The sequence below is a fragment of the Mus musculus genome, chromosome 16 (assembly GCF_000001635.26).
Source record: "Mus musculus strain C57BL/6J chromosome 16, GRCm38.p6 C57BL/6J".
NCBI lineage: Eukaryota > Metazoa > Chordata > Mammalia > Rodentia > Muridae > Mus > Mus musculus.
In genome coordinates, this window is record NC_000082.6 from 95,662,863 (window position 1) to 95,668,787 (window position 5,925).

Below are 5,925 nucleotides of genomic sequence, written 5' to 3' on the forward strand. Positions count from 1 at the left end.
TCAGTCAAGGTACCAAGGCTACCTGCTGCTCTCTCTCCCCACCCCTCCAGCCCTTCCTCATTATCCCTCCCTCCCCCTCCTTCCTTCTCCACAGGAGGGCCTGTTGACTAAAATGGATGATTGGTTTACGTGACTTCCGTGACTTCCATGACTTCTGTGACTTCCGTGACATAGCTGGTTCTGTTTCTGCCTCTTTTCCCTAGGGCTGTTTTCCAGAACAATCCTCTCCCTGCAGAATATTCCTCTACCTTGTCTCCTCTAATCTCTGCCCCAGTTTCCTGAATATGTCTGATCCAGCCTTGAGGGTGGACTGGCCATTTCTGTAAGAATAGAAACCATTTGTCTCCAGTCAGTACCTCCATCTCGTGGGTCCACACGGCTGGCAAACCCACACTGCAAGTCTTCATAGCTCTCATTTCCTTCTTCCTGGAAGCTTTAGGATCTTGTGTGTGAGATCCGGTTGTATCCAGTGCACTGGGCCCTTCCACCTGCAAGCCTGCTTCCTCGGTGACTCTGTCAGTCTCCTGGATTGCGTCAAAGGTTTTGCCTTCCCTGCCCTTTTCTCCCCTCCTGGGAGTCTACCTGAAGGCTGTCCCTTCACTGGCCTCTCTGGTCTTCTATTCTCTGCCTCTTATTCTCTGTGTCCTATGACACTGATTTCTGATTGAGTTCGCCAGCCACACCTTCCTGTCCATCCTTGAGTCTGCCCATTCATTTGTCCCGAGTCGAAGGGTCTGTCTTATTCACAACAAGTGAACTAAGTTGGAGTTGTTTTCCCCAAAGAAGGAAAACCATTATTCTAACATTTTCAGAGTTTACCTCGGTAACTATTAGAGAGAAGCCAACAGCCAAACTTCCCTGCATTTTTTTTTTGATATATAACATGAGTTATAATGTCTTATTTTCAAAAAGCCTGGAGGAAAATATACTGAAATAGTAACAGTGATTGTCTCAATGTGGTGAGATTATGATTGACTTTCTTCCCCCCCCCCCTTGAATATTTTCTTTATTTACATTTCCAATGTTTTCCCCTTTCCAGGTCTCCCCTTTGGAAATTCCCTATCCCATCTCCCCTCCCCCTGCCTGTATGAGGGTGCCCCCCCACTCCCATTCCCATCCTCCCAACCTACACTGGGATATTGAACACCCTCAGGCCCGAGGGCTTCTCCTCTCACTGATGACCAACAAGGCCATCTTCTGCCACATATGTGGCCAGAATCATGGGTCACTCCATGTGTATTACCACCTTCAAAATGAAGGGAAGTCACTCAATGTGTATTCTCTGGACCACCAACCGAAGCTGATGATGGGTATGCAGTGAGCCCATGAACGTACTGCAGTATTGAATTGGACTTTCCTGCTAGCTAATTATCATGGTGAGGGCTTTCCCATAAGTGTCTCGCTTTCCTGGTTTTTCAGTGTTTAAGTGCATTTGTTACCACCCCACCCCCACCCCCGTGCATGGCAAGCTGTCAGTCCTCAGCTGCTTAGGCTGTCTGCTCCAGTGTAATCTGAGGAAACTCTAAAGTAGATTGGAGGTTCTATACATTCACCCAGGAACTATTGAGCCCCTTCCACAGAACCTGATAAAACACAGTTTGGCTGGACACGATGTTAGGCGATCCCTGATGTAACTTACTTTGAGTTTGGGGTTTGGGTTTGCTTGTCTGTTATTGTTTTGAGGGGAATCCAGAGCAATGCTTCTGGTCTGCTTCCTAGCAGGGAAGTATCAGGCTGGCAGCTTTGAAGGTTCAGGGCTCCGTGTTTCTCTGCATCTATCTGTACCCTGCAAGAGCCCCGATTTCCAAGTTCACACTCTGTCTTCTGTTTGGAGCTGCAGTGGTCGACACCATCGGGAGTTTTGCTCGATGCTGGGTGTTGTGTCAGTCAAAGTCTCAGCACCTGGCAGCTGCCATGTTTCTTCTAGGACCACTCATAGCCAAACAGCTGCCTGGAGTCGCTGTTAACTGAAAGTTATCAGACCCATGGCTTCAACTCTCACATCCAGCAATCCTGACAGGTTCACCTGAAGATACCTTCTCACCCTCTAAACCAGGATCACTGAGTTCTTTCAGGGGAACTCAAAGCAACCAGGCAAGGTCCCAGGTGAGGACTGGCAGGTTAGGAGCTGTCCCCATGGGAAGCAAGGTCACGTGGGAACAGGTGACCCTGGCACGCGAAAGCATAAGAAGGGGGGTCTATGGATTGCCAGTGTTGGGGGCTGAAACCTTGGAAGGGACATCTCTCCTCATCCTCTACAGATGGATCCTCTCAGTCCTCTCAGGAAGACGACCTTACTCAGAAATCAACCCTGCAGAGGATGATGGGGAGGGGTGGACTTCTGTATGGCCCCTGATTCGGAATGCAATTGTATTTGAAAACAGGGTCATTCAGCACAGATTGGCTATAATTAGTTCATGATGGCGTAGAATGGACTCTAATCCCTGAGCACAGGAGTCCTGTAAGAAGGGGGGAGGGAGAGAGACAGATGGGGTGGGGACTACTATGAGGTGAGGAACAGCAGAAAGCACAGAGATGGCCATAGGAGCCAAGGGACACTCAGGACGTGGAAACACCGATGTCAACAAGCTCAGATGTCAACAAGCTCATGAAGGACCCTCTCCTAGAGCCTTCAGAGGTGCATGGCCCTGCCTAAGATCTGATCTGGACTTCTGGGAGGGGTGATCAGCTCTGTGGCCGAGGTCACAGAGGCCTCAGAGAGTGAGCACAGTGCTCTGGTGTGGTAAGCCAGAGCCTTAGGTCCAGCTGGGCCTTGCCTGGGCCATTTATTCTTATCCTTGCTTGGACTGTGTTTGCTGGTCATGCATGGTAGGCCCTCACATCTCAACTTACCAGCAATTCCAAACACTGGCCTCTCCTGCTAAACTGTCTCCTCCCTTCCCCACGCTGCAAACCTGCAATGGGTGATGGCCTGTGGGGAAGTCCTCTTGTTTCCTTCTGGGTCTCTGGCCCTGCTGTGGTGAGGGATCCATGTGGCTGAGAGAGGAAAGCAGGCACCAAGCTTACTGGAGCTGTAGTGACACACTCAGAGTGAGCTGAGGGGGGTGAGGGAGGCTCCTGGGTGTCTGCACTAGATGAGCCACAGGCGAGAGGGAGATGAGACTCCTACTCGAGCTGAAACTGTCAGCGGCCCCTATGACAAACAAGAAAGAGAAAGCAGCTCTCATTCCCTCCCACGAGTTAGAAAGACAGCTGTATGGGGCATATTTAGTAAAACTGGATGGTTGTCTGTCTGTCTGTGCCTCCCTTTTGCCCCACATCTATCTCCAGGCACCAAGCCCCAGAACCAGTAATTTCCTGGTAAGTGTCCTGAAAGCGAAGCCCATTGATGCTGTGAGCATGCATAGAGGTGTGTGTGTGTGTGTGTGTGTGTGTGTGTGTGTGTGTGTGGGGTGCGTGTACTGAACTCAGGTCCTCTTCCTTGCTAAGCAAGCACCTTACCGACTAAACTATCTCTAGAGCCCATCACTTCACTTCTCCCTAAAAGCACAGCGTCAGGCAACCCAATTTTCCATTCCTAGTACGTGATGAGTATCTTGCACCCAGTGACTTGGGTTTATCTCAGAAGTGATTCTGAATCAGGCTTGGAGTCAGTCGCTCTGGGGGTTGAGGTGATGATAGTTCTCTAGAGTGCCTGGGGAACATCGCCAGTTTCCACGTGCCGTCTGCAACACACCACGGGAGCTGTGCGGCAGGAGATAATAAGATGCAAAGCTATGTTATAAGGCTAAGGTTCTGTCCCTATATGCCTGGGAAGTGTCCCTTGCACAGCTGGGAGAACAGAAACGGTCAGGGTGGAAGGGCATGAAGCACGGGTAGAAGGTCTGCATGTGTACGTGGGTTTTGCAGGAGGCACCCCTAACTCACAAACTTTGAGCATAGTTGATCTGTAGCTAAACTCCGAAGCTTCCGTAAGGCAAAGGACACCGGCAATAGGACAAAACAGCAGCCTACAGAATGGGAAAAGATCTTCACCAACCCTACATCCAATAGAGGGTTGATATCCAAAATATATAAAGAACTCAAGAAGTTAAACACCAACAAAACGAAGGACCAATTAAAAGATGGAGTTCAGAACTAAACAGAGAATTCTCAACAGAGGATTCTGTAATGGATGAGAAACACTTAAAGAAATGTTCGATGTCCTTAGTTATCAGGAAAATGCAAATCAAAACGACTGTGAGATCCCAGCTTACAATGGTCAGAATGGCTAAGATCAGAAACTCAAGTGACAGCACATGCTAGCGAGGATGTGGACCAAGAGGAAAACTCCTTCTAATCTTTAAGTGTGGGGAGAAAAAAAAACAAGAACAGAAGAGAAATGTGAGGGGTAGGTGACAGTTTCTTTCCTCGCTGAGCATAAGTGAGGCCTGGAGATTCAGTGACCCAGTCATGCTCCAGAAATAAATGTTCTAGGAAACTTAGACATTTTAAGTAGCAGAAATTATTTCTGCCTCTTCAAAGAGTCATGTCACCTCAGAAGCGTTCATCCTGCATTCATTTTGGCCCCTAAACCCAGAGGACATTTGACAGTGCCAGGAGATAACTTTAACTGTCACAGCTGAGAGGTGAGTGAGAGGTGTGTGATAACAACAGGTAGAGTGCCTGCTAAACCTCCTTCAAGTCCCAGGGCAGTCCTTCAGTGAAGAAGTCGCCCAGCTTGGATTGTCCCGTGCACTGCGGCTAAGAAACGCAATGCTGTAAGTCTCTTCCGGGGACTGTCGTGTGCCTTGAGCCCCATTTAATTAACCACTTCCACCCAAAAAAAGCAGATGTGAAAATCTTGAACAAGATCAATTGTTCATGTAAAACCAAAGCAAGGTTCAACAGTGGCACCCAAAATGCACAACAGTTCTCAGCTGGCAAGAGATGACTTCAGCCCCTAGGGGTAAGGGTCCAGCTCACACAGCTAAGCCAGCTTCAAGGAAAGCTTGCTCACAGCTCAGAGGTGAAGTCTAAAGTCCACTTATTTACCTGCTTAAGGAGAGATGAGAGAACCTAGATTCTTCTGTGGTAAGACACACACATTCTAGCTCCCATAAAATCCAGCTCAGACCTGAGGGAGGAAAAAAAGAAATCCTGTCTTTTGCTGAGTGCCAGCCAACTCATGTCAGCTTTTGTACATGTCTGACTTCTCCCACTCCGTTCCCAACCCACCTCCACCTCAAACAGGCAGCAGATGAGCTCTCGATGGCTCCGCGGTCCTCGCAGAGGCTGGGTATCCTGTTACCTCACAACCACCCTGAGAGTTACCATTGTCTTCATAGGCTCCAGGACGCTCCCTAAGCCCACCAGGGAGGCAGAAGAATTCAAAACATCCCAAATGTAGCAGCCTTGTGTACATAAACTGTTTATATAAGGGCAGGTGGAGATAGACTGTGGGTGAGCTGGAGATTGCCGCAACACATTGACTGTGGCCTCAGAAAAATCCTTTTCATAACCACAAGATGAGAGACGGCAAAGGACTGGCGAAGGGCTGGGAAGGCCGCCACCTCCAGCATGAGATTTGGGAAGGGTACAGAGCGTCCCTCTGAGAAGTTTTGGGAGGCTCACTCCAGGCTGCTCCTGGCTCTGCCTGGTGTAGCAGACTCCTCTCACCGTCACAAGTGATGACCTCCACTTAATGTAAAGACTTTGCTAAGCAGGCTCCGGGCAAGCACGGGGAAGATAAGGAGCACAACTGTCCACTAATGAGGGCTTCCCTCCAGAAATCTTAGCTCGGCCCCGTGTGTTTTCATCAGACACGGAACACTGCTGAGCCCTATTCATTTCTTAAGCTATCATAAACGAAATAATCAGCTCCTATTAATGACCCTAATTATTCAGCTCCTATTTTTAAATGCTGGTCTTTCAGCATGCTCAAAGTGGGCGGATTTAATTAGGCCTAATTGTAGACACGTCACG

General features: G+C 48.9%; 1 long non-coding RNA gene across 1 annotated transcript; it reads right to left on the minus strand.

Moving 5' to 3' along the window:
* Window positions 1–1,237: 1,237 nt before the first annotated feature.
* Window positions 1,238–5,298, minus strand: Gm31845. Its single transcript, XR_385090.2, has 3 exons — window positions 5,179–5,298; window positions 4,996–5,077; window positions 1,238–3,154 (listed from the first exon to the last, which is right to left on the minus strand). It is a non-coding gene; the product is annotated as a predicted gene, 31845 (long non-coding RNA).
* Between the last annotated feature and the right edge of the window lie 627 nt (window positions 5,299–5,925).